This window comes from Strongylocentrotus purpuratus, unplaced genomic scaffold (assembly GCF_000002235.5).
Source record: "Strongylocentrotus purpuratus isolate Spur 01 unplaced genomic scaffold, Spur_5.0 spur5_contig_716, whole genome shotgun sequence".
In the NCBI taxonomy this organism is placed as follows: Eukaryota; Metazoa; Echinodermata; class Echinoidea; order Camarodonta; family Strongylocentrotidae; genus Strongylocentrotus; species Strongylocentrotus purpuratus.
The window spans coordinates 24398-36533 of record NW_022145410.1 but is presented as its reverse complement, the minus strand read 5'-3'; the positions used below and the strand labels follow the sequence as shown (position 1 = coordinate 36533).

The following is a 12136-nucleotide window of genomic DNA, read 5'->3' as shown; positions in this document are numbered from 1 at the left end:
AAAAAAATTAAAAAAAATGCCTACAACACCCGGTATTCCCAGGCGGTCTCCCATCCAAGTACTAACCAGGCCCTACGCTGCTTGACTTCGGTGATCGGACGAGAACCGGTATATTCAGCATGGTATGGTCGTAGGCGAAAGACATCATCGTTCAACCTATTTGAAGTTAAAGACTGACGTCATCATTGAGCATGCGCACAAAGTGCGCTTTATTGACCAGTGTCAATGTTACGTCATGGCCCGTGTCTTGGAAACGGTTGAGGGTTATTTTTGTTACTGTTCTGCATAAATGTTATAAACGATGTAAATATGTTCATTCAGGGCCCCATGGAAGACCACTACTTGTTGGTGAATGGGCTACGTACCCTGCCAAAAGATTAGAAACAAATAAATAAATAAATTTAAAAAGAAACCCCCCAAAAACAGAGGGAAAGGGAAGGTAAGAGGAGGGTTTCAGCATGTCAAGGGCGTCACCTCAAGCAAAAACAATTCCCCAAAAAAAAAAATTAAAAAAAATGCCTACAACACCCGGTATTCCCAGGCGGTCTCCCATCCAAGTACTAACCAGGCCCTACGCTGCTTGACTTCGGTGATCGGACGAGAACCGGTATATTCAGCATGGTATGGTCGTAGGCGAAAGACATCATCGTTCAACCTATTTGAAGTTAAAGACTGACGTCATCATTGAGCATGCGCACAAAGTGCGCTTTATTGACCAGTGTCAATGTTACGTCATGGCCCGTGTCTTGGAAACGGTTGAGGGTTATTTTTGTTACTGTTCTGCATAAATGTTATAAACGATGTAAATATGTTCATTCAGGGCCCCATGGAAGACCACTACTTGTTGGTGAATGGGCTACGTACCCTGCCAAAAGATTAGAAACAAATAAATAAATAAATTTAAAAAGAAACCCCCCAAAAACAGAGGGAAAGGGAAGGTAAGAGGAGGGTTTCAGCATGTCAAGGGCGTCACCTCAAGCAAAAACAATTCCCCAAAAAAAAAAATTAAAAAAAATGCCTACAACACCCGGTATTCCCAGGCGGTCTCCCATCCAAGTACTAACCAGGCCCTACGCTGCTTGACTTCGGTGATCGGACGAGAACCGGTATATTCAGCATGGTATGGTCGTAGGCGAAAGACATCATCGTTCAACCTATTTGAAGTTAAAGACTGACGTCATCATTGAGCATGCGCACAAAGTGCGCTTTATTGACCAGTGTCAATGTTACGTCATGGCCCGTGTCTTGGAAACGGTTGAGGGTTATTTTTGTTACTGTTCTGCATAAATGTTATAAACGATGTAAATATGTTCATTCAGGGCCCCATGGAAGACCACTACTTGTTGGTGAATGGGCTACGTACCCTGCCAAAAGATTAGAAACAAATAAATAAATAAATTTAAAAAGAAACCCCCCAAAAACAGAGGGAAAGGGAAGGTAAGAGGAGGGTTTCAGCATGTCAAGGGCGTCACCTCAAGCAAAAACAATTCCCCAAAAAAAAAAATTAAAAAAAATGCCTACAACACCCGGTATTCCCAGGCGGTCTCCCATCCAAGTACTAACCAGGCCCTACGCTGCTTGACTTCGGTGATCGGACGAGAACCGGTATATTCAGCATGGTATGGTCGTAGGCGAAAGACATCATCGTTCAACCTATTTGAAGTTAAAGACTGACGTCATCATTGAGCATGCGCACAAAGTGCGCTTTATTGACCAGTGTCAATGTTACGTCATGGCCCGTGTCTTGGAAACGGTTGAGGGTTATTTTTGTTACTGTTCTGCATAAATGTTATAAACGATGTAAATATGTTCATTCAGGGCCCCATGGAAGACCACTACTTGTTGGTGAATGGGCTACGTACCCTGCCAAAAGATTAGAAACAAATAAATAAATAAATTTAAAAAGAAACCCCCCAAAAACAGAGGGAAAGGGAAGGTAAGAGGAGGGTTTCAGCATGTCAAGGGCGTCACCTCAAGCAAAAACAATTCCCCAAAAAAAAAAATTAAAAAAAATGCCTACAACACCCGGTATTCCCAGGCGGTCTCCCATCCAAGTACTAACCAGGCCCTACGCTGCTTGACTTCGGTGATCGGACGAGAACCGGTATATTCAGCATGGTATGGTCGTAGGCGAAAGACATCATCGTTCAACCTATTTGAAGTTAAAGACTGACGTCATCATTGAGCATGCGCACAAAGTGCGCTTTATTGACCAGTGTCAATGTTACGTCATGGCCCGTGTCTTGGAAACGGTTGAGGGTTATTTTTGTTACTGTTCTGCATAAATGTTATAAACGATGTAAATATGTTCATTCAGGGCCCCATGGAAGACCACTACTTGTTGGTGAATGGGCTACGTACCCTGCCAAAAGATTAGAAACAAATAAATAAATAAATTTAAAAAGAAACCCCCCAAAAACAGAGGGAAAGGGAAGGTAAGAGGAGGGTTTCAGCATGTCAAGGGCGTCACCTCAAGCAAAAACAATTCCCCAAAAAAAAAAATTAAAAAAAATGCCTACAACACCCGGTATTCCCAGGCGGTCTCCCATCCAAGTACTAACCAGGCCCTACGCTGCTTGACTTCGGTGATCGGACGAGAACCGGTATATTCAGCATGGTATGGTCGTAGGCGAAAGACATCATCGTTCAACCTATTTGAAGTTAAAGACTGACGTCATCATTGAGCATGCGCACAAAGTGCGCTTTATTGACCAGTGTCAATGTTACGTCATGGCCCGTGTCTTGGAAACGGTTGAGGGTTATTTTTGTTACTGTTCTGCATAAATGTTATAAACGATGTAAATATGTTCATTCAGGGCCCCATGGAAGACCACTACTTGTTGGTGAATGGGCTACGTACCCTGCCAAAAGATTAGAAACAAATAAATAAATAAATTTAAAAAGAAACCCCCCAAAAACAGAGGGAAAGGGAAGGTAAGAGGAGGGTTTCAGCATGTCAAGGGCGTCACCTCAAGCAAAAACAATTCCCCAAAAAAAAAAATTAAAAAAAATGCCTACAACACCCGGTATTCCCAGGCGGTCTCCCATCCAAGTACTAACCAGGCCCTACGCTGCTTGACTTCGGTGATCGGACGAGAACCGGTATATTCAGCATGGTATGGTCGTAGGCGAAAGACATCATCGTTCAACCTATTTGAAGTTAAAGACTGACGTCATCATTGAGCATGCGCACAAAGTGCGCTTTATTGACCAGTGTCAATGTTACGTCATGGCCCGTGTCTTGGAAACGGTTGAGGGTTATTTTTGTTACTGTTCTGCATAAATGTTATAAACGATGTAAATATGTTCATTCAGGGCCCCATGGAAGACCACTACTTGTTGGTGAATGGGCTACGTACCCTGCCAAAAGATTAGAAACAAATAAATAAATAAATTTAAAAAGAAACCCCCCAAAAACAGAGGGAAAGGGAAGGTAAGAGGAGGGTTTCAGCATGTCAAGGGCGTCACCTCAAGCAAAAACAATTCCCCAAAAAAAAAAATTAAAAAAAATGCCTACAACACCCGGTATTCCCAGGCGGTCTCCCATCCAAGTACTAACCAGGCCCTACGCTGCTTGACTTCGGTGATCGGACGAGAACCGGTATATTCAGCATGGTATGGTCGTAGGCGAAAGACATCATCGTTCAACCTATTTGAAGTTAAAGACTGACGTCATCATTGAGCATGCGCACAAAGTGCGCTTTATTGACCAGTGTCAATGTTACGTCATGGCCCGTGTCTTGGAAACGGTTGAGGGTTATTTTTGTTACTGTTCTGCATAAATGTTATAAACGATGTAAATATGTTCATTCAGGGCCCCATGGAAGACCACTACTTGTTGGTGAATGGGCTACGTACCCTGCCAAAAGATTAGAAACAAATAAATAAATAAATTTAAAAAGAAACCCCCCAAAAACAGAGGGAAAGGGAAGGTAAGAGGAGGGTTTCAGCATGTCAAGGGCGTCACCTCAAGCAAAAACAATTCCCCAAAAAAAAAAATTAAAAAAAATGCCTACAACACCCGGTATTCCCAGGCGGTCTCCCATCCAAGTACTAACCAGGCCCTACGCTGCTTGACTTCGGTGATCGGACGAGAACCGGTATATTCAGCATGGTATGGTCGTAGGCGAAAGACATCATCGTTCAACCTATTTGAAGTTAAAGACTGACGTCATCATTGAGCATGCGCACAAAGTGCGCTTTATTGACCAGTGTCAATGTTACGTCATGGCCCGTGTCTTGGAAACGGTTGAGGGTTATTTTTGTTACTGTTCTGCATAAATGTTATAAACGATGTAAATATGTTCATTCAGGGCCCCATGGAAGACCACTACTTGTTGGTGAATGGGCTACGTACCCTGCCAAAAGATTAGAAACAAATAAATAAATAAATTTAAAAAGAAACCCCCCAAAAACAGAGGGAAAGGGAAGGTAAGAGGAGGGTTTCAGCATGTCAAGGGCGTCACCTCAAGCAAAAACAATTCCCCAAAAAAAAAAATTAAAAAAAATGCCTACAACACCCGGTATTCCCAGGCGGTCTCCCATCCAAGTACTAACCAGGCCCTACGCTGCTTGACTTCGGTGATCGGACGAGAACCGGTATATTCAGCATGGTATGGTCGTAGGCGAAAGACATCATCGTTCAACCTATTTGAAGTTAAAGACTGACGTCATCATTGAGCATGCGCACAAAGTGCGCTTTATTGACCAGTGTCAATGTTACGTCATGGCCCGTGTCTTGGAAACGGTTGAGGGTTATTTTTGTTACTGTTCTGCATAAATGTTATAAACGATGTAAATATGTTCATTCAGGGCCCCATGGAAGACCACTACTTGTTGGTGAATGGGCTACGTACCCTGCCAAAAGATTAGAAACAAATAAATAAATAAATTTAAAAAGAAACCCCCCAAAAACAGAGGGAAAGGGAAGGTAAGAGGAGGGTTTCAGCATGTCAAGGGCGTCACCTCAAGCAAAAACAATTCCCCAAAAAAAAAATTAAAAAAAATGCCTACAACACCCGGTATTCCCAGGCGGTCTCCCATCCAAGTACTAACCAGGCCCTACGCTGCTTGACTTCGGTGATCGGACGAGAACCGGTATATTCAGCATGGTATGGTCGTAGGCGAAAGACATCATCGTTCAACCTATTTGAAGTTAAAGACTGACGTCATCATTGAGCATGCGCACAAAGTGCGCTTTATTGACCAGTGTCAATGTTACGTCATGGCCCGTGTCTTGGAAACGGTTGAGGGTTATTTTTGTTACTGTTCTGCATAAATGTTATAAACGATGTAAATATGTTCATTCAGGGCCCCATGGAAGACCACTACTTGTTGGTGAATGGGCTACGTACCCTGCCAAAAGATTAGAAACAAATAAATAAATAAATTTAAAAAGAAACCCCCCAAAAACAGAGGGAAAGGGAAGGTAAGAGGAGGGTTTCAGCATGTCAAGGGCGTCACCTCAAGCAAAAACAATTCCCCAAAAAAAAAAATTAAAAAAAATGCCTACAACACCCGGTATTCCCAGGCGGTCTCCCATCCAAGTACTAACCAGGCCCTACGCTGCTTGACTTCGGTGATCGGACGAGAACCGGTATATTCAGCATGGTATGGTCGTAGGCGAAAGACATCATCGTTCAACCTATTTGAAGTTAAAGACTGACGTCATCATTGAGCATGCGCACAAAGTGCGCTTTATTGACCAGTGTCAATGTTACGTCATGGCCCGTGTCTTGGAAACGGTTGAGGGTTATTTTTGTTACTGTTCTGCATAAATGTTATAAACGATGTAAATATGTTCATTCAGGGCCCCATGGAAGACCACTACTTGTTGGTGAATGGGCTACGTACCCTGCCAAAAGATTAGAAACAAATAAATAAATAAATTTAAAAAGAAACCCCCCAAAAACAGAGGGAAAGGGAAGGTAAGAGGAGGGTTTCAGCATGTCAAGGGCGTCACCTCAAGCAAAAACAATTCCCCAAAAAAAAAATTAAAAAAAATGCCTACAACACCCGGTATTCCCAGGCGGTCTCCCATCCAAGTACTAACCAGGCCCTACGCTGCTTGACTTCGGTGATCGGACGAGAACCGGTATATTCAGCATGGTATGGTCGTAGGCGAAAGACATCATCGTTCAACCTATTTGAAGTTAAAGACTGACGTCATCATTGAGCATGCGCACAAAGTGCGCTTTATTGACCAGTGTCAATGTTACGTCATGGCCCGTGTCTTGGAAACGGTTGAGGGTTATTTTTGTTACTGTTCTGCATAAATGTTATAAACGATGTAAATATGTTCATTCAGGGCCCCATGGAAGACCACTACTTGTTGGTGAATGGGCTACGTACCCTGCCAAAAGATTAGAAACAAATAAATAAATAAATTTAAAAAGAAACCCCCCAAAAACAGAGGGAAAGGGAAGGTAAGAGGAGGGTTTCAGCATGTCAAGGGCGTCACCTCAAGCAAAAACAATTCCCCAAAAAAAAAAATTAAAAAAAATGCCTACAACACCCGGTATTCCCAGGCGGTCTCCCATCCAAGTACTAACCAGGCCCTACGCTGCTTGACTTCGGTGATCGGACGAGAACCGGTATATTCAGCATGGTATGGTCGTAGGCGAAAGACATCATCGTTCAACCTATTTGAAGTTAAAGACTGACGTCATCATTGAGCATGCGCACAAAGTGCGCTTTATTGACCAGTGTCAATGTTACGTCATGGCCCGTGTCTTGGAAACGGTTGAGGGTTATTTTTGTTACTGTTCTGCATAAATGTTATAAACGATGTAAATATGTTCATTCAGGGCCCCATGGAAGACCACTACTTGTTGGTGAATGGGCTACGTACCCTGCCAAAAGATTAGAAACAAATAAATAAATAAATTTAAAAAGAAACCCCCCAAAAACAGAGGGAAAGGGAAGGTAAGAGGAGGGTTTCAGCATGTCAAGGGCGTCACCTCAAGCAAAAACAATTCCCCAAAAAAAAAAATTAAAAAAAATGCCTACAACACCCGGTATTCCCAGGCGGTCTCCCATCCAAGTACTAACCAGGCCCTACGCTGCTTGACTTCGGTGATCGGACGAGAACCGGTATATTCAGCATGGTATGGTCGTAGGCGAAAGACATCATCGTTCAACCTATTTGAAGTTAAAGACTGACGTCATCATTGAGCATGCGCACAAAGTGCGCTTTATTGACCAGTGTCAATGTTACGTCATGGCCCGTGTCTTGGAAACGGTTGAGGGTTATTTTTGTTACTGTTCTGCATAAATGTTATAAACGATGTAAATATGTTCATTCAGGGCCCCATGGAAGACCACTACTTGTTGGTGAATGGGCTACGTACCCTGCCAAAAGATTAGAAACAAATAAATAAATAAATTTAAAAAGAAACCCCCCAAAAACAGAGGGAAAGGGAAGGTAAGAGGAGGGTTTCAGCATGTCAAGGGCGTCACCTCAAGCAAAAACAATTCCCCAAAAAAAAAAATTAAAAAAAATGCCTACAACACCCGGTATTCCCAGGCGGTCTCCCATCCAAGTACTAACCAGGCCCTACGCTGCTTGACTTCGGTGATCGGACGAGAACCGGTATATTCAGCATGGTATGGTCGTAGGCGAAAGACATCATCGTTCAACCTATTTGAAGTTAAAGACTGACGTCATCATTGAGCATGCGCACAAAGTGCGCTTTATTGACCAGTGTCAATGTTACGTCATGGCCCGTGTCTTGGAAACGGTTGAGGGTTATTTTTGTTACTGTTCTGCATAAATGTTATAAACGATGTAAATATGTTCATTCAGGGCCCCATGGAAGACCACTACTTGTTGGTGAATGGGCTACGTACCCTGCCAAAAGATTAGAAACAAATAAATAAATAAATTTAAAAAGAAACCCCCCAAAAACAGAGGGAAAGGGAAGGTAAGAGGAGGGTTTCAGCATGTCAAGGGCGTCACCTCAAGCAAAAACAATTCCCCAAAAAAAAAAATTAAAAAAAATGCCTACAACACCCGGTATTCCCAGGCGGTCTCCCATCCAAGTACTAACCAGGCCCTACGCTGCTTGACTTCGGTGATCGGACGAGAACCGGTATATTCAGCATGGTATGGTCGTAGGCGAAAGACATCATCGTTCAACCTATTTGAAGTTAAAGACTGACGTCATCATTGAGCATGCGCACAAAGTGCGCTTTATTGACCAGTGTCAATGTTACGTCATGGCCCGTGTCTTGGAAACGGTTGAGGGTTATTTTTGTTACTGTTCTGCATAAATGTTATAAACGATGTAAATATGTTCATTCAGGGCCCCATGGAAGACCACTACTTGTTGGTGAATGGGCTACGTACCCTGCCAAAAGATTAGAAACAAATAAATAAATAAATTTAAAAAGAAACCCCCCAAAAACAGAGGGAAAGGGAAGGTAAGAGGAGGGTTTCAGCATGTCAAGGGCGTCACCTCAAGCAAAAACAATTCCCCAAAAAAAAAAATTAAAAAAAATGCCTACAACACCCGGTATTCCCAGGCGGTCTCCCATCCAAGTACTAACCAGGCCCTACGCTGCTTGACTTCGGTGATCGGACGAGAACCGGTATATTCAGCATGGTATGGTCGTAGGCGAAAGACATCATCGTTCAACCTATTTGAAGTTAAAGACTGACGTCATCATTGAGCATGCGCACAAAGTGCGCTTTATTGACCAGTGTCAATGTTACGTCATGGCCCGTGTCTTGGAAACGGTTGAGGGTTATTTTTGTTACTGTTCTGCATAAATGTTATAAACGATGTAAATATGTTCATTCAGGGCCCCATGGAAGACCACTACTTGTTGGTGAATGGGCTACGTACCCTGCCAAAAGATTAGAAACAAATAAATAAATAAATTTAAAAAGAAACCCCCCAAAAACAGAGGGAAAGGGAAGGTAAGAGGAGGGTTTCAGCATGTCAAGGGCGTCACCTCAAGCAAAAACAATTCCCCAAAAAAAAAATTAAAAAAAATGCCTACAACACCCGGTATTCCCAGGCGGTCTCCCATCCAAGTACTAACCAGGCCCTACGCTGCTTGACTTCGGTGATCGGACGAGAACCGGTATATTCAGCATGGTATGGTCGTAGGCGAAAGACATCATCGTTCAACCTATTTGAAGTTAAAGACTGACGTCATCATTGAGCATGCGCACAAAGTGCGCTTTATTGACCAGTGTCAATGTTACGTCATGGCCCGTGTCTTGGAAACGGTTGAGGGTTATTTTTGTTACTGTTCTGCATAAATGTTATAAACGATGTAAATATGTTCATTCAGGGCCCCATGGAAGACCACTACTTGTTGGTGAATGGGCTACGTACCCTGCCAAAAGATTAGAAACAAATAAATAAATAAATTTAAAAAGAAACCCCCCAAAAACAGAGGGAAAGGGAAGGTAAGAGGAGGGTTTCAGCATGTCAAGGGCGTCACCTCAAGCAAAAACAATTCCCCAAAAAAAAAAATTAAAAAAAATGCCTACAACACCCGGTATTCCCAGGCGGTCTCCCATCCAAGTACTAACCAGGCCCTACGCTGCTTGACTTCGGTGATCGGACGAGAACCGGTATATTCAGCATGGTATGGTCGTAGGCGAAAGACATCATCGTTCAACCTATTTGAAGTTAAAGACTGACGTCATCATTGAGCATGCGCACAAAGTGCGCTTTATTGACCAGTGTCAATGTTACGTCATGGCCCGTGTCTTGGAAACGGTTGAGGGTTATTTTTGTTACTGTTCTGCATAAATGTTATAAACGATGTAAATATGTTCATTCAGGGCCCCATGGAAGACCACTACTTGTTGGTGAATGGGCTACGTACCCTGCCAAAAGATTAGAAACAAATAAATAAATAAATTTAAAAAGAAACCCCCCAAAAACAGAGGGAAAGGGAAGGTAAGAGGAGGGTTTCAGCATGTCAAGGGCGTCACCTCAAGCAAAAACAATTCCCCAAAAAAAAAAATTAAAAAAAATGCCTACAACACCCGGTATTCCCAGGCGGTCTCCCATCCAAGTACTAACCAGGCCCTACGCTGCTTGACTTCGGTGATCGGACGAGAACCGGTATATTCAGCATGGTATGGTCGTAGGCGAAAGACATCATCGTTCAACCTATTTGAAGTTAAAGACTGACGTCATCATTGAGCATGCGCACAAAGTGCGCTTTATTGACCAGTGTCAATGTTACGTCATGGCCCGTGTCTTGGAAACGGTTGAGGGTTATTTTTGTTACTGTTCTGCATAAATGTTATAAACGATGTAAATATGTTCATTCAGGGCCCCATGGAAGACCACTACTTGTTGGTGAATGGGCTACGTACCCTGCCAAAAGATTAGAAACAAATAAATAAATAAATTTAAAAAGAAACCCCCCAAAAACAGAGGGAAAGGGAAGGTAAGAGGAGGGTTTCAGCATGTCAAGGGCGTCACCTCAAGCAAAAACAATTCCCCAAAAAAAAAATTAAAAAAAATGCCTACAACACCCGGTATTCCCAGGCGGTCTCCCATCCAAGTACTAACCAGGCCCTACGCTGCTTGACTTCGGTGATCGGACGAGAACCGGTATATTCAGCATGGTATGGTCGTAGGCGAAAGACATCATCGTTCAACCTATTTGAAGTTAAAGACTGACGTCATCATTGAGCATGCGCACAAAGTGCGCTTTATTGACCAGTGTCAATGTTACGTCATGGCCCGTGTCTTGGAAACGGTTGAGGGTTATTTTTGTTACTGTTCTGCATAAATGTTATAAACGATGTAAATATGTTCATTCAGGGCCCCATGGAAGACCACTACTTGTTGGTGAATGGGCTACGTACCCTGCCAAAAGATTAGAAACAAATAAATAAATAAATTTAAAAAGAAACCCCCCAAAAACAGAGGGAAAGGGAAGGTAAGAGGAGGGTTTCAGCATGTCAAGGGCGTCACCTCAAGCAAAAACAATTCCCCAAAAAAAAAAATTAAAAAAAATGCCTACAACACCCGGTATTCCCAGGCGGTCTCCCATCCAAGTACTAACCAGGCCCTACGCTGCTTGACTTCGGTGATCGGACGAGAACCGGTATATTCAGCATGGTATGGTCGTAGGCGAAAGACATCATCGTTCAACCTATTTGAAGTTAAAGACTGACGTCATCATTGAGCATGCGCACAAAGTGCGCTTTATTGACCAGTGTCAATGTTACGTCATGGCCCGTGTCTTGGAAACGGTTGAGGGTTATTTTTGTTACTGTTCTGCATAAATGTTATAAACGATGTAAATATGTTCATTCAGGGCCCCATGGAAGACCACTACTTGTTGGTGAATGGGCTACGTACCCTGCCAAAAGATTAGAAACAAATAAATAAATAAATTTAAAAAGAAACCCCCCAAAAACAGAGGGAAAGGGAAGGTAAGAGGAGGGTTTCAGCATGTCAAGGGCGTCACCTCAAGCAAAAACAATTCCCCAAAAAAAAAAATTAAAAAAAATGCCTACAACACCCGGTATTCCCAGGCGGTCTCCCATCCAAGTACTAACCAGGCCCTACGCTGCTTGACTTCGGTGATCGGACGAGAACCGGTATATTCAGCATGGTATGGTCGTAGGCGAAAGACATCATCGTTCAACCTATTTGAAGTTAAAGACTGACGTCATCATTGAGCATGCGCACAAAGTGCGCTTTATTGACCAGTGTCAATGTTACGTCATGGCCCGTGTCTTGGAAACGGTTGAGGGTTATTTTTGTTACTGTTCTGCATAAATGTTATAAACGATGTAAATATGTTCATTCAGGGCCCCATGGAAGACCACTACTTGTTGGTGAATGGGCTACGTACCCTGCCAAAAGATTAGAAACAAATAAATAAATAAATTTAAAAAGAAACCCCCCAAAAACAGAGGGAAAGGGAAGGTAAGAGGAGGGTTTCAGCATGTCAAGGGCGTCACCTCAAGCAAAAACAATTCCCCAAAAAAAAAAATTAAAAAAAATGCCTACAACACCCGGTATTCCCAGGCGGTCTCCCATCCAAGTACTAACCAGGCCCTACGCTGCTTGACTTCGGTGATCGGACGAGAACCGGTATATTCAGCATGGTATGGTCGTAGGCGAAAGACATCATCGTTCAACCTATTTGA

General features: G+C 42.9%; 25 non-coding genes across 25 annotated transcripts; all 25 read right to left on the bottom strand.

Annotated features, from left to right (window-relative positions):
- Positions 1-17: 17 nt before the first annotated feature.
- On the bottom strand, positions 18-136 carry LOC115926566. The gene has a single exon (XR_004065121.1). It is a non-coding gene; the product is annotated as a 5S ribosomal RNA (ribosomal RNA).
- Positions 137-516: 380 nt separating this feature from the next.
- Positions 517-635, bottom strand: LOC115926530. The gene has a single exon (XR_004065078.1). It is a non-coding gene; the product is annotated as a 5S ribosomal RNA (ribosomal RNA).
- Positions 636-1015: 380 nt separating this feature from the next.
- On the bottom strand, positions 1016-1134 carry LOC115926500. Its single transcript, XR_004065067.1, has one exon. It is a non-coding gene; the product is annotated as a 5S ribosomal RNA (ribosomal RNA).
- A 380-nt stretch (positions 1135-1514) lies between these two features.
- On the bottom strand, positions 1515-1633 carry LOC115926470. The gene has a single exon (XR_004065066.1). It is a non-coding gene; the product is annotated as a 5S ribosomal RNA (ribosomal RNA).
- A 380-nt stretch (positions 1634-2013) lies between these two features.
- LOC115926441 lies at positions 2014-2132 on the bottom strand. Its single transcript, XR_004065065.1, has one exon. It is a non-coding gene; the product is annotated as a 5S ribosomal RNA (ribosomal RNA).
- Positions 2133-2512: 380 nt separating this feature from the next.
- Positions 2513-2631, bottom strand: LOC115926409. Its single transcript, XR_004065063.1, has one exon. It is a non-coding gene; the product is annotated as a 5S ribosomal RNA (ribosomal RNA).
- A 380-nt stretch (positions 2632-3011) lies between these two features.
- On the bottom strand, positions 3012-3130 carry LOC115926382. The gene has a single exon (XR_004065060.1). It is a non-coding gene; the product is annotated as a 5S ribosomal RNA (ribosomal RNA).
- A 380-nt stretch (positions 3131-3510) lies between these two features.
- On the bottom strand, positions 3511-3629 carry LOC115926356. The gene has a single exon (XR_004065045.1). It is a non-coding gene; the product is annotated as a 5S ribosomal RNA (ribosomal RNA).
- A 380-nt stretch (positions 3630-4009) lies between these two features.
- LOC115926320 lies at positions 4010-4128 on the bottom strand. The gene has a single exon (XR_004065044.1). It is a non-coding gene; the product is annotated as a 5S ribosomal RNA (ribosomal RNA).
- Positions 4129-4508: 380 nt separating this feature from the next.
- On the bottom strand, positions 4509-4627 carry LOC115926215. Its single transcript, XR_004065029.1, has one exon. It is a non-coding gene; the product is annotated as a 5S ribosomal RNA (ribosomal RNA).
- A 379-nt stretch (positions 4628-5006) lies between these two features.
- LOC115926198 lies at positions 5007-5125 on the bottom strand. Its single transcript, XR_004065020.1, has one exon. It is a non-coding gene; the product is annotated as a 5S ribosomal RNA (ribosomal RNA).
- A 380-nt stretch (positions 5126-5505) lies between these two features.
- LOC115926185 lies at positions 5506-5624 on the bottom strand. The gene has a single exon (XR_004065010.1). It is a non-coding gene; the product is annotated as a 5S ribosomal RNA (ribosomal RNA).
- Positions 5625-6003: 379 nt separating this feature from the next.
- LOC115926168 lies at positions 6004-6122 on the bottom strand. The gene has a single exon (XR_004065004.1). It is a non-coding gene; the product is annotated as a 5S ribosomal RNA (ribosomal RNA).
- A 380-nt stretch (positions 6123-6502) lies between these two features.
- On the bottom strand, positions 6503-6621 carry LOC115926136. The gene has a single exon (XR_004064996.1). It is a non-coding gene; the product is annotated as a 5S ribosomal RNA (ribosomal RNA).
- Positions 6622-7001: 380 nt separating this feature from the next.
- Positions 7002-7120, bottom strand: LOC115929447. The gene has a single exon (XR_004066502.1). It is a non-coding gene; the product is annotated as a 5S ribosomal RNA (ribosomal RNA).
- A 380-nt stretch (positions 7121-7500) lies between these two features.
- On the bottom strand, positions 7501-7619 carry LOC115929436. Its single transcript, XR_004066497.1, has one exon. It is a non-coding gene; the product is annotated as a 5S ribosomal RNA (ribosomal RNA).
- Positions 7620-7999: 380 nt separating this feature from the next.
- LOC115929430 lies at positions 8000-8118 on the bottom strand. The gene has a single exon (XR_004066489.1). It is a non-coding gene; the product is annotated as a 5S ribosomal RNA (ribosomal RNA).
- Positions 8119-8498: 380 nt separating this feature from the next.
- Positions 8499-8617, bottom strand: LOC115929376. The gene has a single exon (XR_004066478.1). It is a non-coding gene; the product is annotated as a 5S ribosomal RNA (ribosomal RNA).
- A 379-nt stretch (positions 8618-8996) lies between these two features.
- LOC115929355 lies at positions 8997-9115 on the bottom strand. Its single transcript, XR_004066443.1, has one exon. It is a non-coding gene; the product is annotated as a 5S ribosomal RNA (ribosomal RNA).
- A 380-nt stretch (positions 9116-9495) lies between these two features.
- LOC115929326 lies at positions 9496-9614 on the bottom strand. Its single transcript, XR_004066425.1, has one exon. It is a non-coding gene; the product is annotated as a 5S ribosomal RNA (ribosomal RNA).
- Positions 9615-9994: 380 nt separating this feature from the next.
- Positions 9995-10113, bottom strand: LOC115929305. Its single transcript, XR_004066419.1, has one exon. It is a non-coding gene; the product is annotated as a 5S ribosomal RNA (ribosomal RNA).
- Positions 10114-10492: 379 nt separating this feature from the next.
- On the bottom strand, positions 10493-10611 carry LOC115929279. Its single transcript, XR_004066411.1, has one exon. It is a non-coding gene; the product is annotated as a 5S ribosomal RNA (ribosomal RNA).
- Positions 10612-10991: 380 nt separating this feature from the next.
- LOC115929257 lies at positions 10992-11110 on the bottom strand. The gene has a single exon (XR_004066408.1). It is a non-coding gene; the product is annotated as a 5S ribosomal RNA (ribosomal RNA).
- Positions 11111-11490: 380 nt separating this feature from the next.
- Positions 11491-11609, bottom strand: LOC115929247. Its single transcript, XR_004066400.1, has one exon. It is a non-coding gene; the product is annotated as a 5S ribosomal RNA (ribosomal RNA).
- Positions 11610-11989: 380 nt separating this feature from the next.
- Positions 11990-12108, bottom strand: LOC115929232. The gene has a single exon (XR_004066393.1). It is a non-coding gene; the product is annotated as a 5S ribosomal RNA (ribosomal RNA).
- Positions 12109-12136: the final 28 nt, after the last annotated feature.